Source organism: Dendrobates tinctorius, unplaced genomic scaffold, assembly GCF_039654945.1.
Source record: "Dendrobates tinctorius isolate UK_male_01 unplaced genomic scaffold, ASM3965494v1 ptg000067l, whole genome shotgun sequence".
Taxonomy (NCBI): Eukaryota; Metazoa; Chordata; class Amphibia; order Anura; family Dendrobatidae; genus Dendrobates; species Dendrobates tinctorius.
Window position 1 is genome coordinate 5,759,571 of NW_027361735.1, and position 27,477 is coordinate 5,787,047.

A 27,477-nucleotide genomic window follows, 5' to 3' on the forward strand; every position below is an offset into this window, starting at 1 on the left:
TACAGGGTATATACACTAGTTTCCTTAATATTGCGTTGATCCAGGGAACTAGTCTGATTGCCGTATGTGGAGTCGGGGAGGAATTTTTTTCCCCAATGTGAAGTTTACTGTTTGCCACATGGGGTTTTTTGCCGTCCTCTGGATCAACATGTTAAGGTAAGTTAGGATAGGATATGGGTTGAACTAGATGGACTTAAAGTCTCCCTTCAACCTTAATAACTATGTTACTATGTTACACCTAGCGCCATACTGTGCCATCCAGCAGGAGGCACAATTGTACTCCATTGACAGCAGCGTCCATCCGGTGCTGTGCGCAAAATAGTGCGCTTTTCTACCCTAAGCTAAGCGTGGTTATTGGCATATTCCTGGTCTGTGCTGTATGCATATCAAGTGCTCTGTCATTATTGTGGTTATTCAGGCACCGCTGTTGCAGTGCCGAATCCTAGGGGGTCTATAAGGACTCTAACCCCGTGCCATTGGGGTAGGCTCCTGTGACCAATTCCTAGCATTCATCCTGCGGTATTGTGGCCCTGTGAAGTAACAGGGTTCGCCTTCTAGTTCACCAAGTGACATTAACATGTGTGTATTTGCTATACTGCCAGTCAGTGTCCGCCATTACCGAGCAGCAGTTCAACATCTCTGCACGGTGGACCCCAGGCTGCGAACGCACCTCATTATCATCTTTATTGTTTGGTGCATTCCGCCAGCCTAACAGAGATAATAGAAAAATGGGAACATATGGTAATAAATAAGTTTATTAAGTGATTAATGGCAGTGATTAAGAGGAACATTGATATTTACAAGTTCTAATGGCGTTTAGGGTAAAGAGCCTCAAAGTCATTACATTTAACCATTGCATGCTTTGTTCTTAAATATGTTTTTCTCCACAGTATGATGTTATCATGTATACGCCCTTTTCCTGCAATATGCTTTCTTTGTCTCTTTTTCTGTATCATGTATAAAAAGCCCCGTTATTGTTGTTCGGGGCCATGACATCTTCATTCTGCCACCAGGCCACACCATGGCCACACCATCGCCAGATATCCCAGTGTTACTTTGTGTTTCTGGACTCCTGTTTGTGCCTGCATGCTTCGACTCACTGACTTTTCAATGTACTGTTATGCTGCAAAATCTCCAAGTAATCTTCAGTCTCAGCTTGATGCGAGGATTATTTTTCCCAGCTCTTCCAGCTCTCAGTAAGGACTTTCTTACAAAGTGATTTATCTGAACCAGTTGTGCATATGTTTATAAAATAATAACATTACATCTGACCATTATATTACCTATACACTGCATTTTCACCAGTTTTTTCTCTGCAGGCACGATCTCTAATTTGCAATCGACTCTGAGCTAGTGGGAGGAAAACAGTTGCTATTATGTCTCCCATATACTAAACACACAGAAAGAGGTATTAATGCACTTTCATTTCATTCTGCAGCACATAGTAGTAGCAGCAGCATGGAGGACATTATGCAGTAGTAATTAGCAATGTACCTGTGAATTCAGCTCTGTGGTGAGATAAATTATTTGCTAGTGAAGCTTCAGCATGGATCAATTTTCTCTTCCTATGTCAATGCTCATCATTCCTCCTCTTCCATAGATTTCAATATTCTCTGTAACCAGACACCTCACTGTGCTGGCAGTCTTTCCTGTCTTGAACTAGAGAGATTTGAGCTGGGTTTTTTTTAGCTTAAAAGATGAGTTCTGGAGGTAGAGGGGGAAGAAAACATGTTTTAGAAATATCAAAAAAGCAGATTGCTCTGATAAAGAAACATTACAAATTGATTATATTTTAAATGCACTGTTGATTTCAGCAAAGTTTGTTAAAAGTACAGTTCCCATATGCTGTAAGTCTACGTCTCTGTAAATTCATACAGACATAATATATGGCCTGTTGCTTTATCAATTTAGTGTGTCACATTGCTCTATACTTTCTTTAGTGCAGAGTTGCACTTTAACGCGAAAATTTAAATGAAAAAATAGGTATGCTTTATTTAGAGTCTCCGTTAATCCGTTCTTCATCCAGGGAAACTATTCATTAACTGAAAAGGCATGTGCAGTACAAAGTGCGTAATGAAAGCCTGGTACCAAGAGGTTTGAAGAAATTTATTTTCAATAAAGAAAGAATAAAAAATAATACTGATTCTGATAAATCAATCATTTCAGTTTATGAATAATACAAAGATTCAGTTGATGTGGTGGTCAATGGGGGAGGGGGGCTGTAGAGAGTTATGAGAGGTGCTAGCAGCAGTGCAAGAGTCTGTTCATGATCATTGATTGCTATTATGTACCTGACATTTCTGCTGCTGCATTTGCATTACAATTATACTTTTTTTTATATCCATTCTTAATGCACTAGAAAGCAGTAGCAAGACTTGCCTGCCAAAAGCAACTATACTGAGGTTTTGCAGGTATTGCGCAATCCTTTTTGTAACCATACTTACCATTTATTATTGTCATTTATGAGAAAAGGGTAAATAGAAAAATAAACTACAAAAAAACTAGTGTCGACAGGTAACTGTGCATAAATGACATGCAATTTGCAGAGAATACTGCTTGTGCAAATCAAAATTCTGGAAAAATACGCACAAACAAGCAAATTAAAATTTTGTCTGTTCCGCTTATCTTTTTCAGTAACTCAGTAAAGTAAAAATGCCAGAATTTTTTAGCAAATTGAACAAATAGACCTCAGCTACTAATGTAGATACATTAAGGGTGGTTTGCACGTTCATTACGGGGCCAATTTTTACAATTCTGACCATTGTCCCTTTATGAGGTAATAACTCTGAAACGCTTCCATGGATCCCACTGATTCTGACATTGTTTTCTCGTAACACATTGCATGTTAGTGGTAAAATTTCATTGATATAACTTGCATTTATTTGTGAAAAAAACAGAAATTTGGCGAAAATTTTGAAAATTTCGCAATTTTCCAACTTTGAATTTTTATGCCCATAAATCACAGAGATATGGCACACAAGAAACGTAAGTAACATTTCCCACATGTTTACTTTACATCAGCACAATTTTGGAACCAGAATTTTTTTTGTTAGGAGTTTGTAAGGGTTAAAAGTTCACCAGCGATTTCTCATTTTTGCAACACCATTTTATTTTTACGGACCACATCACATTTGAAGTCACTTTGAGGGGTCTATATGATAGAAAATACTCAAAAGTGACACCATTCTAAAAACTGCACCCCTCAAGGTACTCAAAACCACATTTAAGAAGTTTATTAACCCTTCACGTGCTTCACAGGAATTTTTTGAATGTTTAAAAAAATGAACATTTAAATTTTTTTCACAAAAAAATTACTTCAGGTCCAATTTGTGCAATTTGTCCTGAGTACGCTGATACCTGATATGTGGGGGGAACCACAGTTTCGGCGCATGGCAGAGCTCAGAAGGGAAGGAGCGCTATTTGACTTTTTCAATGCAAAATTGGCTGGAATTCAGATTGGACGCCATGTCACGTTTGGAGAGCCCCTTATGTGCCTAAACAGTGGAAACCCCCCACAAGTGACCCCATTTTGGAAACTAGACCCCCTAAAGAACTTATCTAGATATGTGGTGAGAACTTTGAACCCACAAGGGCTTCACAAAAGTTTATAACGTACAGCCGTACAATTAAAAAATCATATTTTTTCCACAAAAATGATCTTGTCACCCCCAATGTTTATTTTCCCACGGGTAACAGGACCCTAAAAGTTGTGCAATTTGTCCTGAGTACGCTGATACCCCATATGTGGGTGTAAAAGACTATTTGGGTGCAAGGCAGAGCTCGGAAGGGAAGCAGTGCCATTTTACTTTTTTGGCTGGAATTGAGATCAGACACCATGTCGCGTTTGTAAAGCCCCTGATGTGCCAAAACAGTAGAAACCCCCCACAAATGACACCATTTTGGAAACTAGACCCCCCAAGGAACGTATCTAGATGTGTGGTGAGCACTTTGAACCCCCCCATGCTTCAAAGAAGTTTATAACGCCCGGATGTGAAAATAAAAAAAATCATATTTTTTCCACAAACATGATCTTTTAGTCCCCAATTTTTTTTATTTTCCCAAGGGTAATAGGAGAAATTGGACCACAAAAGTTGTTGTCCAATTTGTCCTGAGTACGCTGATACCCCATATGTGGGAGAAAACTACTGTATGGGGGCACGTCGGGGCTGGGAAGGGAAGTAATGATTTTTTGGAATGCAGACTTTGATGGAATGGTCTGCGGGTGTCATGTCACGTTTGGAGAGCCTCTGATGTGCCTAAACTGTTGAAACTGCCCACAAGTGACCCCATTTTGGAAATTAGACCCTTATGGAACTTATCTAGATGTGTGGTGAGTAGAGTTGAGCGAAACGGGTCGAAAAAATTCAAAAGTCGCCGACTTTTGGCAAAGTCGGGTTTCATGAAACGAAACCCGACCCTAGGATGAGGTCGGCCACGAGGTCGGCGACTTACGCGCCAAAGTCGCGTTTCAAAAGTTTGTTTTGCTCTCTTTTTTAGCCAATCAGGATCCACGGACACTGTGGGCAACGTGATGACATAGGCACGGGTCACCACCATCTTTCAGAAGGGCATGCAAGTGATTGGCTTGCTTTGGTGGGCGTCACAGGGGTTATAAAAGGGCGTGCACGCCGACCGCCATCTTACTTCTGCCAATCTTAGTATAGGGAGAGGTTGCTGCTGATTCTGTAGGGAGAGCGTTAGGCAGGGAAGAAGACAAAAAAACTGCTTCTGCTGCTAGCGATTTGGCCTGCACAACACACAAGTCACTGTGTGTGCAGTGCAAGGGGAGGATATATTGTGGTGTATCAGTGGTGTTGGTTGTTGGGCTGCCTTTTAAGGCTTCCTGACACGCTGGCATTGCTGTTTACCCACTGCTCCGCAAACTGCTTTTTTAAAAGCAATCCAATCTCCCTTATCCTCTCGTCACTTTGGTCACAGGCAGCTGTGCCATTGAGCGTGTCACATAGCGCTCAGATATCAGTGGGCCGCACACAATCCACAAGTGTCCACTGTCCACAAGTGTACGCAGAGATTCAAAATCTCCATTATCCTCTCGTCACTTTGGTCACAGGCAGCTGTGCCATCGAGCGTGTCACATAGCGCTCAGATATCAGTGGGCCGCACACAATCCACAAGTGTCCAGTGTCATTTGTTTCATTGTGCATTCTGTGCATATAAGGGTGTGACCGCCCTGTTTCTGAGTTGGAAAATCCATCCTGTCTGGCCTATACTATTACTGGTGGTTCAGTCCCTCTGTCCTTGTTCACATTTACGTCACTTGACAAGTGGAAAGGTTTTAAATACAAGAGTTAGGACTGTCCCACAGGGGTTGCCGTGACGTGGCGGGATGGCTTCTACATTATTTTGATCAAAATTATGTTAACTAAATACCCTTATTATTACTATTATTACTACCTTCATGCAATTTTTGCAATATATTTTTTTACTTTTTTATTCCAGGATATTTGTTTTGTGTTTTGCTTTTGGTTTTCTCTGTGTAAAGGTCATGTGTTCATATGCAATTACATTTTGCATGCACATTAATTTACTTTTTCTGCTCAGACCCAGTTTCACACAATCCACAAGTGTCCAGTGTCCAAAAGTGTACGCAGAGATTCAAAATCTACATTATCCTCTCGTCACTTTGGTCACAGGCAGCTGTGCCATCGAGCGTGTCACATAGCGCTCAGATATCAGTGGGCCGCACACAATCCACAAGTGTCCAGTGTCCACAAGTGTACGCAGAGATTCAAAATCTCCATTATCCTCTCGTCACTTTGGTCACAGGCAGCTGTGCCATCGAGTGTGTCACATAGCGCTCAGATATCAGTGGGCCGTACACAATCCACAAGTGTCCAGTGTCCTAAAGTGTACGCAGAGATTCAAAATCTCCATTATCCTCTCGTCACTTTGGTCACAGGCAGCTGTGCCATCGAGCGTGTCACATAGCGCTCAGATATCAGTGGGCCGCACACAATCCACAAGTGTCCAGTGTCCAAAAGTGTACGCAGAGATTCAAAATCTCCATTATCCTCTCGTCACTTTGGTCACAGGCAGCTGTGCCATCGAGCGTGTCACATAGCGCTCAGATATCAGTGGGCCGCACACAATCCACAAGTGTCCACTGTCCACAAGTGTACGCAGAGATTCAAAATCTCCATTATCCTCTCGTCACTTTGGTCACAGGCAGCTGTGCCATCGAGCGTGTCACATAGCGCTCAGATATCAGTGGGCCGCACACAATCCACAAGTGTCCACTGTCCACAAGTGTACGCAGAGATTCAAAATCTCCATTATCCTCTCGTCACTTTGGTCACAGGCAGCTGTGCCATCGAGCGTGTCACATAGCGCTCAGATATCAGTGGGCCGCACACAATCCACAAGTGTCCACTGTCCACAAGTGTTCGCAGAGATTCAAAATCTCCATTATCCTCTCGTCACTTTGGTCACAGGCAGCTGTGCCATCGAGCGTGTCACATAGCGCTCAGATATCAGTGGGCCGCACACAATCCACAAGTGTCCACTGTCTAAAAGTGTACGCAGAGATTCAAAATCTCCATTATCCTCTCGTCACTTTGGTCACAGGCAGCTGTGCCATCGAGCGTGTCACATAGCGCTCAGATATCAGTGGGCCGCACACAATCCACAAGTGTCCAGTGTCCAAAAGTGTACGCAGAGATTCAAAATCTCCATTATCCTCTCGTCACTTTGGTCACAGGCAGCTGTGCCATCGAGCGTGTCACATAGCGCTCAGATATCAGTGGGCCGCACACAATCCACAAGTGTCCAGTGTCCAAAAGTGTACGCAGAGATTCAAAATCTCCATTATCCTCTCGTCACTTTGGTCACAGGCAGCTGTGCCATCGAGCGTGTCACATAGCGCTCAGATATCAGTGGGCCGCACACAATCCACAAGTGTCCACTGTCCAAAAGTGTACGCAGAGATTCAAAATCTCCATTATCCTCTCGTCACTTTGGTCACAGGCAGCTGTGCCATCGAGCGTGTCACATAGCGCTCAGATATCAGTGGGCCGCACACAATCCACAAGTGTCCAGTGTCCAAAAGTGTACGCAGAGATTCAAAATCTCCATTATCCTCTCGTCACTTTGGTCACAGGCAGCTGTGCCATCGAGCGTGTCACATAGCGCTCAGATATCAGTGGGCCGCACACAATCCACAAGTGTCCAGTGTCCACAAGTGTACGCAGAGATTCAAAATCTCCATTATCCTCTCGTCACTTTGGTCACAGGCAGCTGTGCCATCGAGCGTGTCACATAGCGCTCAGATATCAGTGGGCCGCACACAATCCACAAGTGTCCAGTGTCCAAAAGTGTACGCAGAGATTCAAAATCTCCATTATCCTCTCGTCACTTTGGTCACAGGCAGCTGTGCCATCGAGCGTGCCACATAGCGCTCAGATATCAGTGGGCTGCACAAAATCCACAAGTGTCCAGTGTCCAAAAGTGTACGCAGAGATTCAAAATCTCCATTATCCTCTCGTCACTTTGGTCACAGGCAGCTGTGCCATCGAGCGTGTCACATAGCGCTCAGATATCAGTGGGCCGCACACAATCCACAAGTGTCCAGTGTCCACAAGTGTACGCAGAGATTCAAAATCTCCATTATCCTCTCGTCACTTTGGTCACAGGCAGCTGTGCCATCGAGCGTGTCACATAGCGCTCAGATATCAGTGGGCCGCACACAATCCACAAGTGTCCAAAAGTGTACGCAGAGATTCAAAATCTCCATTATCCTCTCGCCACTTTGGTCACAGGCAGCTGTGCCATCGAGCGTGTCACATAGCGCTCAGATATCAGTGGGCCGCACACAATCCACAAGTGTCCACTGTCCACAAGTGTGTGCAGAAATTCTAAAACTCCCCTGTCCTATAGACACCTTGTACCTTGTTTTACATTACTATATAGTTTGTTGGATTTTGTCTACATTTCTACCAAAAATGAGGAAGACTGGTGGAAGAGGCCGTGGAATTGGGCGGGGGTTGGCAGCTGGTAATGATGGTGTTGGTGGTGGATCTGATGGTAGTGGCAAGAGCAAAATAGGACCGAATGCAGGAGGTGCTGACCCTGCGTCATCGTCTGGCTACATAAGGACTCGAACGCTTAGTTTTCTAGGAGTTGGCAAACCGCTTTTAAAGGCAGAGCATCAGGAAAAAGTTTTGTCTTACATTGCTGACTCAGCCTCCAGCTCTATCGCCTCCTCTTCTTCAGTTGTAAAAAGTAAAAGCACTGAGTCGTCATTGGAGGCTCATGTTCATGAACCACACCTTTCCTTGTGTCCTTCACCCCAACCAAGATTGAAGGATGATGCAGGCCATACTACTGATTACTCCATGGAGCTGTTTTCACATACCATGCCTGGATTATCAAGTCAAATGGTGAATTACCCAGGCCAAGATGAATCTGACATGGAGTGCACTGATGCACAGCCGCTGATGGATGATTCTGCTGGTACATTCACTCAGAGCACTACATTGTCCTCGCAGTGTACAGAGCCAGATTTTGACCCTGATGAGACTCAGGTGCCCCTTCCTGCACACTATACCACCATACACGGTGACACAGAGAAAGGTGCACATGACATAGAAGAGGAGGTGATGGATGACCCAGTTGTTGACCCAGATTGGCATCCATTGGGGGAAGAGGGTGCTGCTTCCAATAGCTCAGATGAGGAGCATCCACAGCAGACATCGACATCGCAACAGCTGTTATCTGGCAGGCCCGGAGCACTCCAAAGACAGGTTCCAAACATCAAAAGAGTTGCTGGACAGCTTGTCCAGAGGGTCAAAAGATCACAGCGTGCTAGGCCGCAAAATGTCTGCCAAAGTAGGAAGAGTGCAGTGTGGCAGTTTTTTGAACAAAATCCTCATGATCAGGCCAAGGTTATCTGTAAGAAGTGCGCAAAGACCTTTAGCCGAGGGAAAAATCTGAAAAATTTGAATACCAGTTGCATGCTTAGACATTTAACCAGCATGCACTTGCAAGCGTGGACACAACACCAAACCTCAAGTGCCACATGTGCAACTGATCACAACGAAGGTAGTCAGCAACGCTACATTGTTTCCCCCACTGTAAGCCCACCGGTTAGCACAGCAGCAAATGTTGAGGTGTCGTTGCAAGGCCACAGCAGTCAGGGAATCCCACTGTTATATCAACGAAAGACTGATTCTAGGCCATCAGAAAGAACACCAACTCCATCACCATCATCAACCCTCTCTCAGTCCGCCCTGTCCACCGCTACTTCCACCATATGCAGCTCTCAAGACCAGCTCACCCTCCCAGACACTATGAGTAGGTCAAGAAAGTACTCAGTCTCTCATCCGCGTACACTGGGTTTGAACGCCCACATTGCCAAACTAATCTCGTTTGAGATGATGCCCTTTCGGTTGGTGGAAAGCACAGTTTTCCGCGAACTCATGGCCTATGCAGTACCACGCTATGACCTACCCAGTCGCCACTTCTTCTCTCGCAAAGCCATCCCAGCCCTCCACCATCATGTGAAAGACCGCATTGTCCATGCACTCAAGCAGTCAGTGAGCGGAAAGGTGCACCTCACAACTGATGCATGGTCCAGTCGGCATGGCCAGGGCCGTTACGTGTCCATCACTGTGCACTGGGTTAATGTGGTGGATGCAGGGTCCACAGGGGACAGCGGTGGTGGGACAGTGCTGCCTAGCCCACGGTATAGGAAACAGTTGGCTGTAGGCGTTCGACCCTCCTCCTCCTCCTCCAGAAGCGACAGCTCGTCCACAGAGCGCAGTCGTACGAGCACTCCATCTGCAGCTGCCACTGTTGCACACGATGTGTCCCCCTATCGAGCAGCTAGTGGAAAGCGTCAGCAGGCTGTGTTGCAGATGATGTGTTTGGGCGACAGACACACCGCCGAGGTGCTGGCCGAGTACTTGAAGCGACAAACTGAGTCATGGCTGGGCAGTGTACATCTTGAGGCAGGCAAGGTAGTTAGTGATAACGGCCGTAATTTTGTGGCAGCCATAGCCCTTTCAAAACTCAGCCACATACCTTGCTTGGCTCACACCTTGAACCTGGTGGTGCAGTGCTTCCTCAAAAATTATCCGGAGTTAACAGCCCTGCTCCAGAAGGTGCGAAGACTGTGCGCGCACATCCGCCGGTCGCCTGTACACTCCGTTCGTATGCAGAAGCTGCAGCGATTGCTCCACCTTCCCAACCACCGCCTCATTATCGACATTGCAACAAGGTGGAACTCCACCCTGCACATGGTGGAGCGGCTGTGCGAGCAGAGGCAGGCCATAATGCATTTGTGGGAGGATACACGGCCAGGCACTTTGAGAGCAGACATGGAGTTGACAGGCGTGCAGTGGTCGAAGCTGAAAGACCTTTGTAAAGTCCTTCAGTGTTTTGAGGAATGCACACGGCTGGTAAGCGCAGACGACGCCATCCTAAGCATGAGCATCCCACTTATGCGTCTGCTCATGCAAACTTTGACGCACCTTAAGGAGCAGGCGTCTGCAGCCAATGTTGATGAGGAGGAAGAGGATGAGGGAATCCTTGATGACATTCAGCCATTGTCTGCTCAGGGACCTCTCCTGGACGAGGTGGAGGAAGAAGAGGAGGAGGAGGAGGATGATGGGGATGATTACTTAGGGGAGGAGGATGCATCTCGTGGGGCAAGTGAAAATGTTGGCGTGGCAAGGTCTGGTACAGGGTTTGTGCGTGACTGGAGGGATGTGGATTTGCCAGAAAGTGCTCCTCCACCCAGCACTCGCAGTGCATCATTGACACCGGGAACATTGGCCCACATGTCAGATTATGCCTTGCGGATCCTAAAAAGGGACCCCCGCATTGCCAAAATGATGAACGATGATGACTACTGGTTGGCCAGCATCCTGGATCCACGCTATAAAGGCAAATTACAAAACATCATGCCACAGGAGAACCTTGACCTAATATTGGCTAATAAACAAGCAACTCTGGTAAATCGGTTGCTTGAGGCATTCCCAGCACACAGCAGCGGTGATGGTTCTCACACGAGCCGTACGGGCCGGGGGCAGCTTGGCAGAGGTGTTCGTGGTGCACACAGCAGAAGTGGCGTTGGAGACAGGGGTTTCATGACAATGTTGTGGACTGATTTTTCAAATACCGCTCACACAACTGGTAATACTGCATCGATGGAAAGTGACAGGAGACAGCAGTTGTCAACTATGGTTACAAACTACTTTTCCTCCCATATCGATGTTCTCCCACACAGGTCATTCCCCTTTGACTATTGGGCTGCTAAACTGGACACCTGGCCTGAATTGGCCCAATATGCCTTGCAGGAGCTCGCTTGCCCAGCTGCAAGTGTGCTATCGGAAAGAGTCTTCAGTGCAGCTGGATCAATCCTGACAGAAAAAAGGACCCGTCTGTCAACCCAAAATGTGGATGATCTAACCTTCATTAAAATGAACCACGCATGGGTTTCCAAGGATTTTGTCCCACCTTCCCCTGATGACACATAGGGTGACAGAAAAATGGCTTGCTTTGGTCCACCTCTTCCTGGTACTTCACCTATTTCGCCTTTTGCATCAGTTGAATGTCCAACATCAACATATGCCACTTTCTAAAACTCCCTAACTGTGCTGCCTCCCCCCCCATGGCCGGGGTCACCACCTAGCGCACGACACCGTGCGAGTGCCGTTGCCCTGGACAGGTGGGTAGGCCGACTCTTGGGCGCGGGCACTGGCACAGGGTCCCTCATAGTGCAATCAAGTGTCTCTGACGGTGGTGGTGCACACCCGCCATCAGACACAGCGCTGTACTATGAGGGGCCCAGTGCCAGTACCGACGCCCACGAGTGGGCCCCCCTTGTTTGGCCAGGGCCCCAGCATTTGCAATCTTTACCTCTCCCTGCTCCTCCGCTGTGTAATCTGAGCCGTCAAATCCATACTGTGCCTGACACCATCTGAGCCTGCCTCCTGAGACATATATTTTGAATGTGTACGCTATCCATACATGTTATCCGGGGATACGGTACCCTTTCTAACCTTTGTGCAATGACGTGCAATCCATACTGGGCCTAACACCGTCTGAGCCTGCCTCATGCTGTATAGACATATATTTTGAATGTGTACGCTATCCATACATGTTATCCGGGGATACGGTACCCCTTCTAACCTTTGTGCAATGACGTGCAATCCATACTGGGCCTAACACCGTCTGAGCCTGCCTCATGCTGTATAGACATATATTTTGAATGTGTACGCTATCCATACATGTTATCCGGGGATACGGTACCCCTTCTAACCTTTGTGCAATGACGTGCAATCCATACTGGGCCTAACACCGTCTGAGCCTGCCTCATGCTGTATAGACATATATTTTGAATGTGTACGCTATCCATACATGTTATCCGGGGATACGGTACCCCTTCTAACCTTTGTGCAATGACGTGCAATCCATACTGGGCCTAACACCGTCTGAGCCTGCCTCATGCTGTATAGACATATATTTTGAATGTGTACGCTATCCATACATGTTATCCGGGGATGCGGTACCCCTTCTAACCTTTGTGCAATGACGTGCAATCCATACTGGGCCTAACACCGTCTGAGCCTGCCTCATGCTGTATAGACATATATTTTGAATGTGTACGCTATCCATACATGTTATCCAGGGATACGGTACCCTTTCTAACCTTTGTGCAATCACGTGCAATCCATACTGGGCGTGAGAACGGCTGGCGAGCTGTTAAGCAAGCTACAGCACCTGTCCAGACAAGTACAGGGATTCCCTAGCGAGGAGACTTATTTGATTGTTTTCTATGTTGGGACAGCAATTTTTGGGGAGCACTATACTCTGGAGAATGATAGATGGGGCCCACCATACACTGGAACATTCCAAAGGTGGACATCAGACACTGGAGCAGCATTTACAGGGCCCATTATACACTAGAGCAGTAGAAATGGGGCCCATTATGTTTGGAGCATTATTTGGGCCCATAAGACAGTGGAGCTTCATCCATGGGGACCAACATATACTGTAGCATTATGTGGAGCTCATCATATACTGTTTCAAACATTATATGGGACCAATGATTTTGTATGGAGAAATAGATGGGCCTCGTCATGAGATGTAAAAAGTGAGGTATTTTTCATTGTACTATACCGCTATCTCTCTGCCGTATCGGAGCATGATGAGTTGTGGTATGTGTTAAAGGGGCGCTCTTTCGCCCAGGGCACATGAAAACCTGCAGCCAGCCCCCCCCCCACAAATTTAGCCAAATAACCCCCATTTTTCAGTGCGTAACTTGTATTATGAAGTTAATTAAGGTTGACAAGCTTAAGTAAGAAGAATTGATGCTTTTGGCATTCAAATGGGCACTGTAGGTGTGTTTCCTGTCCTCCTCTCACTGCCGACTTTTATTTCCCATTGACTTACATTGGGTTTCGTGTTTCGGGACGACCCCGACTTTTCCCTATAATCGGACGATCTTGCTCGACCCGACTTTTGGAAAAGTCGGGTTTCACGAAACGAAACGCGACCCTAAAAAGCAAAAGTCGCTCAACTCTAGTGGTGAGCACTTTCAACCCCCAAGTGCTTCACAGAAGTTTATAATGCCCGGCGTGAAAATAAAAAAATCATATTTTTTCCACAAAAATGATATTTTTGCCCCCAATTTTTTATTTTCCTAAGGGTAACAGGAGAAATTGGACCACAAAAGTTGTTTTGCAATTTGTCCTGAGTAGGCTGAAACCCCATATGTGGCGGTAAACCACTGTTTGGGCACTTGGCAAAGCTTGGAAGGGAAGGAGCACCATTTGACTTTTTCAACGCAGAATTGGCTGGAATTGACGCCATGTTGCGTTTGGAGAGCACCTGATGTGCCCAAACAATGGAAACCCCCCAATTCTAACTCCAACCCTAACCCCAACACACCCCTAACCCTAATCTCAGCCCTAACTCTAGCCCTAACTCTTACCCTTGCCCTAACCCTAGCCCTAGCCCTAACTCTAACCCTAGCTCTAACGCTAACCCTAACCCTAATGGGAAAATGGAAATAAACATATTTTTTAAATTTTATTATTTTTCTCTAACTAAGGGGGTGATAAAGGGGGGTTTGATTTACTATTTACGGCGAGTTTTTATATTTGGCAGCTGTCATACGCTAAAAGACGCTTTTTAATAGTTTTTGCATCACCACATTTTGAGAGCTATAATTTTTCCATATTTTGACACAACGAGTCATGTGAGGTCTTATCTGATCGCACGTTATTGCACTTTTTGTTCGGCGGTATTATAATAAAGCATTATTTTTGCTTTGTTTTTTATTTTTATTTTTTAAGGGGTTTGCTAAAGGGCTTAACTAATGGGACAGTTTTATAGGGCGGGTCGTTACGGACGCGGCAATACTAAATATGTGTACTTTTATTGTTTTTTTTATTTCCAAAAAATGAATTTATTAGGGAATATTTTTTTTTAAATTTATTTAGTGATTTTTTATAAATTTTTTTTACACTTTTTTTAACTTTATTACAGTGTCCCAGAGGGGACATCACTGTCATGTGTGAGATCGCTGATCTGACACATCACAAATCGCTGTGACAGATCAGCGATCTCACACAGGCACTGCAGCAGGCTTCCTCATGTCTGCGCTCTGCAGGCAGTGAGGAAGCCGGCTCCCTGCAGGCCCCTGAAGGTTCCTGCCGACATATTGGATCTGGGGACCTGCAGGGAAGGAGGCCCCCACAGCAGCACTGCACATCGCGCTGCTGTGGGGGTCTCAGGGATGCACGGAGGGAACCCCCTCCCTGCCGATGCCTCCCTAAACCCCGGTACACTGTGATCGTGTTTGATCGCAGTGTGCCAGGGGTTAACGTGCCGGGGGCGGTCCGTGATTGCCCCTGACACATAGTGCCAGGTGTCAGCTGTGATAATCAGCTGACACCCGGCCGTGATCAACGGCGCTCCCCCCGTGAGCACCGCTGATCGCTATGACGTACTATCCCGTCCATGGGCATAGGGTCCCGGGACCCATGGACGGGATAGTATGTCAGATGTCAGGAAGAGGTTAAACATTAAAGGTAATCTGTCACCCCTGGGACACTTTTCAGCTATTACTATGGGCATACTGATAACAGAAATGTTAATCTAGTCTTACCTGTATGTCTCATAATTTCTGTCTAGATGTGGAGAAATAGACTTTAATTTCGTTATGCTAATGATTGCCTCCAGGCTCCGGGGCATGCGGTGCCTGAAAGAAATCTATGCCTCACTTTTCATTATACTATCACCCCTCTCCCATTCACGTCACAGTGACCTGTGACATGCAGTTGTGGTGCTTGAATCCCGTGCCGGGCATCCCATGCATGCACCCTGCATTCGCTCAACAATCTTGGCTTTTTCCTTCTTCCTATGGTTCGTGTGTTCAGCATTCTTTTGCACAGGCGCTGGCTCACAGGAAAGTTGAATACACTGACGATAGAGAAAAGGAAAAAGCACACATTTTCGAGTAAGTGCAGGGCGCATGCGCGGGATTCTGAAGCCACAACTGAAGGTCAGAGCTCCAGCAAAATGGATGGGATTTATAGAAACCTTTTTCCCCTATGTGCTTTTTGTACGCTGCGTAAACTGAGAACTGCGGTGCAGTTTTAAATCTGCAGTATGTCAATTTCTCTTGTTGGCAAATTTTCACATTAAAATTACATTAGATGCGTAAATCCCGCAAATAAAAAATTGTATATTTATTTATTTACATATTTATTTATTTTACTCACTTCTATAGAGCCATTGTTTCCACAGTGCTTTACAGACATTATGCATTTTTAGTGCATTTCTGCAGCAGAAAGGCATGTAATCTAAATCCAAACATGACGATATCAATAAAGTTTTGTCAATGCTGAAAACCAGCAAGCGTGAAAAGCAAAGCAACTTAGGCTACTTTCACACATCAGGTTTTCGGCGTCAGGCGCGATCCGGCGTCGTGCCGGAATGCCGGATCCGGCAAATGTTTTGTAAAACCTGATGTGCCGGATCCGGTTTTCTGCCGGATCCGATTTGTTCTTGACAGACAAAACCGGATCCGTCTCATCCGGTTCATCCGTTTTTCTATCCGTTTTTTCGACGGATTACGCCGGATCCGGTTTTTAAAATTGACCCTTGTGGCCCCTCAAGGCAGAGTACACTGGCAGGATGACAGAGTGTGAAAGATTTGTGCCCTAACCAAACTTGTGTACCTTCTGGACCAACAGTATATACCTTTGCCAACCAAAGTTGGCTATCTTGTCATGGTCTTACTATTTTTAGCTTTAGGCCACAGGTGTGTACCTGGTTGTGTTTTATGCAAAGTATTTCACCTTTTAACAAAAGTTGTGTACATTGTTAGGAAATCACCAACAATAAACACAACTTTTTAGGTGAAATACTTTGCTTCAAACACAACCAGGAACACAACTGTGGCAAAAAGCTAAAATTTACCCACAGTTATATACCTGGTTTTGAATACCTTTTTACCTTTGAAATACCCTGTATTTAACCTTTTTTTTAAACATAGTTCGCCGCAGAAAGAAAAGACAGACAACCATTGTGAAACGATAATTTAACTTTTATTTAAAATTTTTTTTTTTTTTTTAAATTTTTTAAAGTGCAAAAAACTTTTTTAATAAAGGTTTTAAACCCAATGGGCATTTTTATTAAAAAACACACATTACAATTCTGTGTATTGTGGGGTGGAAATACTGCTGGAGGGGCTGCGGGACACTTCGACACTGGGTGTGTGGAGAGAGGACTGGGATCGTGGTGGGGAAGGAACAGTTAGAGGTGAAGGTGTGGAAAAAACTACAGAATGGGTGGACATGTGGGAAGCAGAAGAGGTGGTGGGTGGTGGAGTGGAGGGTTGGGCAGGGACTGTAGGAGCAGATGATGTTGATGGAAAGTTGTATGGGGAAGGAGTTTGGTACGGGGAAGGAGTTTGGTACGGGGAAGGAGTTTGGTACGGGGCAGGTTGCTGGAAGTGGGGAGATGACTGGTACTGGGGAGGTTGCTGGTACTGGTGAGGTTGCTGGTACTGGGCAGGTTGCTGGTATGTAGTAGGAGGGGGAGGATGAAAAGTGGCTGGAGGGGGTGCAGATGTAATAGGAGGGGGAGGATGGAAAGTGGCTGGAGGGGGTGCAGGTGGAGGAACTACAGTGGTGGGAGGTGGAGGTTGGGAGGTAACCTGCTGTAGAGCACCGTGGCACGAATGCATTACATGCATCTGCTGGGCAGGAGAGAGCGTTTCCATGCGCTCCACAACAGACCTGAAAAAGGTGTGGTTTGGCGAAGATCTTGCTTCTGAATGCATGGTTTGCAGAAGTGTCTTCACCTCCAGAATGCTGGAGTTGATCTGCTGAAAGCCTGCGGAGATTTGCTCTGACAAGACTTTGAGACAGTTCTGGAAAGATGCATTCAGATGCAATTACTCTTGCGCATAACTCTTTTCCTGACCCCTCTGCCGCTGCCGCCCAGTACCCGCAGGTGTACTAGAGGCGGCAGGGGCAGAAGGGTGGGGTAAAGGGAAAGCGATCTCCTCACCAGCAGCTTCATGTAATGTAGGCGGCCACGATGCTCCTGTGCTGGTGGATGGGACAGATGGGTCGAATGTGTGGGAAGGCAGGGAAGGTGCAGATGTACCGGGGCGGTCGAAGTGTCCCTCGGTGCCGGTCTCCTCAGGGATCGCCTCAGAAGGGTCCAATCGTGCAGGCTCCCGAGTGCTGCTCACCGTGCTGTGGAATAAAGAGAAAAAAAAACAATTAAAATACTGACATGGTATGGCCCTGGCTGAAAAAAAAAAGTTACATCTTTTTCACATGTGGTGTGTAATATTTACCTTCTGGTGAGCATTGTTTCCCGGAGGAACGACAGGGCTTGTGCGTACTTGTACTTGCTCCTGCGTCCTCCAGATCCACTCGGGGCCCGCATCTCTTTATTGAACTCCTTCTTGAAACGATCCCTCACAGACCGCCACCGATTCACAATTCTGTTCCCTGAAACGAGAAAGGAGTGGTTAGTATACAACATCAGTGTTTCACAAACTCCAGTCCTCATGGTCCCCAGGGGTCATGTTTTCAGGATTTCAATAGTAAATAGAAATCCTGAACACATGATCCGTGGGGACCACGAGGACTGGAGTTCGGGAAACACTGGTTTACATCAAGCAACCGGTACTGTATATACTTACGCTCTTTAATCTGGTCCCGAGCTTCGAGGTCCTCCCAGCGGCCCACAAGGAGAGAACAGATTTCCTCCCAGAGTCGTCGGGTAATGATCAGGTCAGCGTGGCGGCGGTCAGCCATATTCCAGAGCGGCTCCCTTTCTCTGACGAGATTGATGAGGCGGTCCACATCAATCCCTCCATCCTCACCGTCAGAGTCGGGAGCACGCTGTGAAGGCTGTGAAAGAAAAAGACAAAAATAACATAATTAGCCTCCACAAAAGAAATGAAATAAAAAGTGCAAAAAAACAAAGCAAAAATATTTATACTTACACGCTGGTGACCGCCGCGTTGCTGTCGCCGACGACCCTGGGAGGCACTGCGAGGACCTCTTGGCCGAGCACCAGATTGGGAAGACTAGAGAAGAAAACAAAAAATGTTATGAGTTTGGATGTAGGCATTTGTTTGCTGTGTGTGGTCTGCAGAACATTGTTTTCTATGTGTTGTGTGCAGTGTGATGTTGTGTTTCTGCGTTTGATGCAAAAAACTTACGAATTGTGAGCCCACTCCAAGCGTCTGTCCACCCCTTCCTTCTTCTTCTGGGAGCTCCTCTTCATCTTGTGATTCCTGTTTTGAAATAAAAGGCAATGAATAGACATATATTACAGAGATGATGGATTTTGGAAATAAAAACTTACCGTCAAACGCTGACGATGCGAGGGAGGGCTCCCAGAAGAAGATGTGCTGTCCTGTTGATGGCCAGACTCCATGGCTGTGGGTATTGCTGCTGCCAGTGATGCCATTTCTGCTGCTGCTGCTGCTGCTGCATCTCTTTGGCGGCTGTTGAATAAAGAGAAACAAAGGGCCAATGAATATCTTGATATTCCATTGCCCTAGTTTGGAGGAATGGGGGATTTGATAATTACCGTCTCTCATCTGCTTCTGGACTCCCCTCCCGTTCAGCATGCTGCTCCATTTGGGGTGGTGCTGATGGTGCTGCTGCTGCATCTCTTTGGCGGCTGTTGAATAAAGAGAAACAAAGGGCCAAAGAATATCTTGATATTCCATGGCCCTAGTTTGGAGGAATGGGGGATTTGATAATTACCGTCTCTCATCTGCTTCTGGACTCCCCTCCCGTTCAGCATGCTGCTCCATTTGGGGTGTTGCTGATGGTGCTGCTGCTGCAGATGTCTGCTGCCTTCTCCTGCGCCTGGTTGCTGTCTTGGGTGGCATGTTGGGTGTGGCTGAGGGTCCCATTGTCTTCCTTTTATATATCTCCTGTGGGCAGAGCTACTGAGCATGCTCAGACCAAAAAAAACGGATCCGGCGCATTGCGGCGCTCATAGGCTTTCATTGTGTGAAAAAGCCGGACGCGCCGGATCCGGCGTGTCCGGCTTTTTCGCCGGAGACAAAAAACGTTACAGTAGACGTTTTTTCCAGACGCCGGATCACGACACATTGCGACACATTGCCGGATCCGGCGAAAACCGGATGAAACGCATGGCCATCCGGCGCGATCCGGCGCAAATGCAAGTCAATGGGGGGGAAACCGGATCCGGCATTGCATTTCGCCGGATCCGGTTTCTGTCAAAAGCGACGGATCGCGCCTGACGGCGAAAACCTGATGTGTGAAAGAGGCCTTAATCTGAAACATGATATACAAAAAAAAGCAAAAACTGCGCGCTCTTCACTATTTGAATATGAATACAGACCAAAAAAGATATAGTAGCTATGGGGATACCAAAACAACCAGCAACCATATTTAGGATAATGTAGGCACCCTAAAGGACACTCCCAAATCTAATTATGAAAACCAAGAGACCACGAAGTATAGAGTATAGAGTATAGAGTATAGAGTCCATATTAATATTAAAGTATACAAACTTTATTAAACATGAATCAAGTAGATGAAAATACAAACAATTATACACTAAAGGATCAGGTAGTGATTGCCAAGGTCACTTTGCAAAAATGTACAAAACGCTGCAGTGCTGCAACAGATCATGGACACAAATACAGGGTACACAATCAGATCCTATTTCAAACGAAAATGTCCATTGCATGTGCATAAGAAATAACATGAATCATCTTAGCATAGTGCTTACCCATATTGCGTCAGCCTGGACCTGAGCCCACCGCCACCGACACGCATTTCGCTGTACTTTATCAAGGTGCGCTCTTCACTATTGCCTAGCGGGCACACAGATTCATGCATTTAGTGCCCACTCGTCACAATTGCCTAGAGGGCACACAGAGACACGCATTTTAGTGCTTGCTCATTACTATTGCCTAGAGGGCGTACACAGGCACACATTTTAGTGTTCGCTCAAGACTAGAGCATAGAAGGCACACAGAGGCATGCATTTAGTGCTCACTCATCACTATTACCTACAGGGCACACACGCGCTTCACTCTAGCCTAGAGGGCACACAGAGGCATGCATTTAGTGCTCACTCATCACTATTACCTACAGGGCACACACGCGCTTCACTCTAGCCTAGAGGGCACACAGAGACACATTTTAGTGCGCTCTTCACACTTGCCTAGAGGGCACATAGAGGCATGCATTTAGTGCCCACTCATCACTATTACCTACAGGGCACACTCGCGCTTCACTCTAGCCTAGAGGGCACACAGAGGCATGCATTTAGTGCTCACTCATCACTATTACCTACAGGGCACACACGCGCTTCACTCTAGCCTAGAGGGCACACAGAGACACACATTTTAGTGCGCTCTTCACACTTGCCTAGAGGGCACATAGAGGCATGCATTTAGTGCCCACTCATCACTATTACCTACAGGGCACACACACGCTTCACTCTAGCCTAGAGGGCACACAGAGGCATGCATTTAGTGCTCACTCATCACTATTACCTACAGGGCACACACGCGCTTCACTCTAGCCTAGAGGGCACACAGAGACACACATTTTAGTGCGCTCTTCACACTTGCCTAGAGGGCACATAGAGGCATGCATTTAGTGCCCACTCATCACTATTACCTACAGGGCACACTCGCGCTTCACTCTAGCCTAGAGGGCACACAGAGACACACATTTTAGTGCGCTCTTCACACTTGCCTAGAGGGCACACAGAGGCATGCATTTAGTGCCCACTCATCACTATTACCTACAGGGCACACACGTGCTTCATTCTTGCCTAGAGGGCACACAGAGGCACGCATTTTAATATGAACCAGAAATTTTAAATGGTTGCTATTTAAATGATTTTCAAAATTCTATTATTTTCATAAAAATTTTTTAACTTGAACAACAAAATGCTTAGCAGCAAAATAAGTTCTTTTTGCCTTGGTAGATGTCACCTTGAGCTAACTCCTTCCAATGAACAGGAAAAGAATTGATAAGAAATATAGTGACGCGATGACACAGTTTCTGCTTTTGGATGTTTGCTGCATTGCAGATCAGCAAACAAGGACTGTAACCGAAATGCTAAACACTTTGTTTGTCGTTAGCACTCAGGCACGTTTGTCGACATCCTTAAGGCCAGTGTTAAAATTATTAATAAAATAGTCCTAACAGATTTTGACAAGATTGATGCAAGAATCTCATTTTATTTGCACATTTTTGACTGTTCTCGCCGTTTCCATTGTACATTTGTTCTCTGAGCTAAACAGCAGAATCTCTCTTCTGAGTGAGAGACAAATTGAAATGCAGACGTGATGAGAATGTATCATGGTTGCCAAGGAGTTGGTTTCCTTAGTAACTGTATCCATATAAAAGCTTATAAAACTTCTGAGAAGTATCTTTTAAGTACTTTGGGTGAGATAACTTTGTCTTTAAGATAATCACAGTGAAGAATTCAAACTGTTTAAGGGTACCACAAATTGCTGTACGACGCGAAATGAATTAAACCTCATTACATTTCTTTCTGCAAAATATCTAAAAGAGATTTGTAAAATCACATAATGTATCCTACTTGGGATAATAATAAATATTCACTAAGCACGATGTACACCCCTATTAATGTTAACCTTTTTTCTTTATAACAATTTTGGTTTTTGCAACAGCTATTTCAGTTTCATATATCTAATATCTGATTGGCTCAGTTATATTTCTGGATTCGAATGAGATTTTCTGTACTAACAGAAAATGTTCAATCTGCATTTAAACAAAATTTGACCGGTGCAAAAGTATGGGCACCTCAACATAAAAGTGACATTAATATTTCGTAGATTCTCCTTTTGCAAAAATAATAGCTTCTAGTCGCTTCCTGTAGCTATTAATGAGTTCCTGGATGAAGATATTTGTGACCATTCCTGTTTACAAAACAATTCCAGTTCAGTTAAGTTTGATGGTCGCCAAGCATGGACAGCCCACTTCAAATCATCCCACAGATGTTCAATGATATTCAGGTCTGGGGACTGGGATGGCCATTCCAGAACATTGTAATTGTTCCTCTGCATGAATGCCTGAGTAGATTTGGAGCGGTGTTTTGGATCATTGTCTTGCTGAAATATCCATCCCCTGCGTAACTTCAACTTTGTCACTGATTCTTGCACATTATTGTCATGAATCTGCTGATACTGAGTTGAATCCATGCGACCCTCAACTTTAACAAGATTCCCGGTGCCGGCATTGGCCACACAGCCCCAAAGCATGATGGAACCTCCACCAAATTTTACTGTGGGTAGCAAGTGTTTTTCTTGGAATGCTGTGTTTTTTAGCCTCCATGCATAACGCCTTTTTGTATGACCAAACAACTCAATCTTTGTTTCATCAGTCCACAAGACCTTCTTCCAAAATGTAACTGGCTTGTCCAAATGTGCTTTTGCATACCTCAGGCGACTCTGTTTGTGGCGTGCTTGCAGAAACGGCTTCTTTCGCATCACTCTCCCATACAGCTTCTCCTTCTGCAAAGTGCGCTGTATTGTTGACCGATGCACAGTGACACCATCTGCAGCAAGATGATGCTGCAGGTCTTTGGAGGTGGTCTGTGGATTGTCCTTGACTGTTCTCACCATTCTTCTTCTCTGCCTTTCTGATATTTTTCTTGGCCTGCCACTTCTGGGCTTAACAAGAACTGTACATGTGTTCTTCCATTTCCTTACTATGTTCCTCACAGTGGAAACTGACAGGTTAAATCTCTGAGACAACTTTTTGTATCCTTCCCCTGAAAAGCTATGTTGAATAATCTTTGTTTTAAGATCATTTGAGAGTTGTTTTGAGGAGCCCATGATGCCACTCTTCATAGGAGAATCAAATAGGAGAACTACTTGCAAGTGGCCACCTTAAATAACTTTTCTCATGATTTGATACACCTGGCTATGAAGTTCAAAGCTCTATGAGGTTACAAAACCAATTTAGTGCTTCAGGAAGTCAGTAAAAAGTAGTTAGGAGTGTTCAAATCAAGAAAATGATAAGGGTGCCCATACTTTTGCACCAGTCAAATTTTGTTTAAATGCAGATTGCACATTTTCTGTTAGTACAATAAACCTCATTTGAATCCAGAAATATAACTGAGTCCATCAGTTAATAGATATATGAAACTGAAATAGCTGTTGCAAAAACCAAAATTGTTACAAAGAAAAAAGGTTAACATTAATAGGGGTGCCCAAACTTTAACATATGACTGTATATTAATCAGTGTTATGTCTACTTGAATCTACAATGCAGTAGTTTATGGTGTTAGACATTTTTCAATCAAGCCCATTTAACCTTGGAAAAACATTAGTCATAAATCAGGTAATTGGTTTTAATTGGTGGAACCATAACTATCCATGCAAACAGCAATCAATGGCATGGGATGCCTACATAGCAGGTCATTAGGATCAACACAAACTCCGAAAATACAGATTTAATCTGCATATGAGCATCATGACTCTGGAAAGGTCAAGAAACTGAAGATTTCCTACAACAGTGTGTGTGCTACTCCCTTCAGAGGAGAGCAAAAATAGGCTCTAACCAGAGTAGAAAGTGAATTGGGAGGCACCGCTTGCACAACTAAGCAACAAGACAAGTACATTAGAGTCTGTAGTTTGAGAAATCGACGCCTCACAGGTCCTCAACTGTCAGCTTCATTAAATAGTACAGGCAAAATGCCAGTGTCAACATCAACAGTGAAGAGGCGACTCTGGGATGCTGGCCTTCAGGACAGAGTGGCAAAGAAAAAGCCATATCTGACACTGGCTAATAAAAGGAATATGGGCAAAAGAACACAGACATTGGAAAAAAGTGATATGGACAGACGAATCGAAGCTTGAGGTGTTTGGATCACACATAAGATTTACATTTGTGAGACGCAGAACAGCTGAAAAGATGCTGGAAGAGTGCCTGATGCCATCTGTCAAGCATGGTGGAGGTAATGTGATGGTCTGGGGTTGCATTGGTGCTGGTAAAGTGGGAGATTTGTACAAGGTAAAAGGGATTTTGAATAAGGAAGGCTATCACTTGATTTTGCAATGCCATGCCATACCCTGTGGACAGAGCTTGATTGGAGCCAATTTCATCCTACAACAGGACAATGACCCAAAGCACATCTCCAAATTATGCAAGAACTATATAGGGAAGAAGCAGGCAGCTGGTATTCTATCTGTAATGGAGTGGCCAGTGCAGTCACCAGATCTCAACCTCATTGAGCTGTTGTGGGAGCAGCTTGACTGTATAGTATGCAAAAAGTGCCCATCAAGCCAAACCAACTTATGGGAGGGGTTTCTTGAAGCATGGGGTGAAATTTCTCCAGATTACCTCAGCAAATTAACTAACAGAATGCTAAAGGTCTGCAATGCTGTAATTGCTGCAAAGGGAGCATTCTTTGACGAAAGCAAAGTTTGAAGGAGAAAATTATTATTTCAAATAAAGATCTTTTTTTCTAATCTTGTCAATGTCTGGACTAGGTTTTAAATTCATTTGGCAACTCATTTGATTAATAAAAGTATGAGTTTTCACGGAAAACACAAAATTGTCTGGGTGACCCCAAACTTTTGAACGGTAGTGTACATACTGTATATATACTGTACATTGGGTACATGTCAACATTTTTCTAAGCAAATATATTTCTTCAGGTGATATTGACATGAAATTCTCACCAGATATTGACAACGTAACGACCCATCCAATCCACACTGGCAAATAAATAAATCCATAGATGTCCATAAATTAAGTTATGTTATGATTAAAAGACACAAGGAAAAAGCATTGAACAAATGAAGATAGGTGCAACAAGCCATGGAAAATCATGACTTCAGCTGAAATCTATCAGTATTTAGAATGCAATTTCTACCACTTAGTGAAAAATAATATCAACTATTTCAATTTTATGGCCTATAAAAAGATGTCTCATTACCAAGGTTCAATGCAAGAAATATCTCATGATGGGTTAAACCAGTGAGTTGTCTTCAAAACCTTCAAAATCTTATTGTTGCAAAACATACTGATGACACTGGTTACATAAAAAATTTATAAACTACTGAAGGTTCCAATGAGCACTTTGAGACAATTATCCAGAAGTGAAAAGAACATAATTTCACCATAAGCCAGCCACAACCACATGCTCCCCTCCAGATTTTAGACAGGAGTAAAAAGAATTATTGGAAGAGTTGACCAAGAGCCAATGACCACCTGTGGAGAGCCATAGAAAAATAAGGAATCAACAGGTACAATTGTTTCAAAGAAAACAATAGGTGACACACTCAACCTCCATGGCCTGTATGTACACTCACCATGCAAGACTCCATTGCTGAACAAAAATCCTGTTCAAGCATGTTTAAAGTTTGCTCAAAAACATTTAGACAAATGTGTGAAATACTGGGAGAATATAATCTGTGTCACGCTCATGCCCTGACTGGTGGGCATGAGCCAGGGGGTTGTGGCCCCTCTGTGCCACAAACCAGACTACCCTGGAAGGGGCGTGACTAAGATAGTTGCCTTGGTTTTCGCTGGAGCCTCTGATGGTGAGGTCAGGCTTGTGCGGCAGGCAGCTGCCAGGTGCCACTCAAGGGTGGTGTCTGGTTGTGGCTGCTGATCCCACTTGGGGAGACAGGGCAGACTGGCACGGCAGAGACACAGGGCAGGCTGACATGGCAGAGACACAGGGCAGGCTGGCACGGCTGAGATACAGGGCAGGCTGGCACAGCTGAGACACAGGGCAGGCTGGCACAGCTGAGACACAGGGACAGGCTGGCATGGCTGAGACACAGGAGTGGTATACAACAAGTAGAGACCCGTTCACACAGCAGGTGTAGGTACTGGAACAGGCAGAATGGAGTGGAGTATGACAAAACAGGTTTGGACCTGTTCACACAGGAGGTGAAGGTACAGATATAAGCAGGAAGGAGTGGAGTATGATGGAACAGGTTTGGACCTGTTCACACAGGAGGTGCAGGTATGGGTACAGACAGGAAAGAGTGGAGTATGAAGAAACAGGTAGATGTTAGGCGTCGGGTTCCGGGCGCTGCACAGCGGGAATCCCAAGCCTTGCCATCGACGGTCTCCGATTCTCCTTCGGCTGCAGTGGAGCCTGCTCAGCAGACTCCTCAATCCGGCGTTCTACTCACACCAGCAGTGTGAGCTCGGTTGCTGCTGCCACCTCTGGTCCAGTTATGACAGTGCAGCCTGGCCAGCAGCAAAAGAATGCAGAGTCTAAGTCCTTCCGTCGCTCCACTGAGCATGCTCACGAGACGATCTCCCATTGGGGATCGGGAGTCACATGCTCAGGTCCTTCTCCAGTTCTGATTGGACCATCAGGGGGATCAGGAAGGTTCTGGAAGGACACAGCTATAAAAGGTTTGCATAGCCGTCCTGCCATGTGCTATGATAGACTCTGAGGCTATAGTGCTTAGTGTATGTGTGATGATGGATGAATGAGCCTGGTGACTGATGCATTATAATCCCCCCCTCCTTGGATATTACGCATGAGTTAGGGTTAGGAATCAGAGTCAGCACCTCAGCTCTGACACTGCTTAGTGCCGCAGTGTGTCTCCTCATCATCCACTGGCGCCCTGGGCGTCGGCCAGTACAGGTCTCTGGACTACTGTGACAGCAGCGTCCACCAGAGCAGTGCCGTGCGCGGTATGTGCGCTTTCCAGCACAGTTGACAGGCTGGATAGTGGTTTCCGTCAGGGCTGACATTGCACCCGCTACAAGCGGTGGTTCACATTACCGTGACCTCTGTCGTTAACAGGTTGTGGTTGCTCGCCGCTTGGCGCGAACTATGTGAAGTAACTGAGTTCGTTCCTGCTAGCACTGGGTTTGTGGTTCCCCTTCAAACCTTCTCATCATTGTTTAGCTGCAGTTAGTCACCTCTGCACGGTGGATCACGGGCTGTGAACGCACCTCATATATTATTTCATCTTTA

General features: G+C 45.4%; 1 long non-coding RNA gene across 1 annotated transcript in view; it reads right to left on the reverse strand.

Annotated features, from left to right (window-relative positions):
* Window positions 1-790: 790 nt before the first annotated feature.
* Window positions 791-27,477, reverse strand: part of LOC141095140 (uncharacterized) — a 145,564-nt gene continuing 118,877 nt past the window's right edge. The window contains exons 3-5 of the long non-coding RNA XR_012233318.1: window positions 20,269-20,402; window positions 1,495-1,704; window positions 791-1,350 (exon numbers count right to left, since the gene is read on the reverse strand). This is a non-coding gene — a long non-coding RNA (uncharacterized lncRNA). The remainder of the gene's footprint in view (window positions 1,351-1,494; window positions 1,705-20,268; window positions 20,403-27,477) is intronic.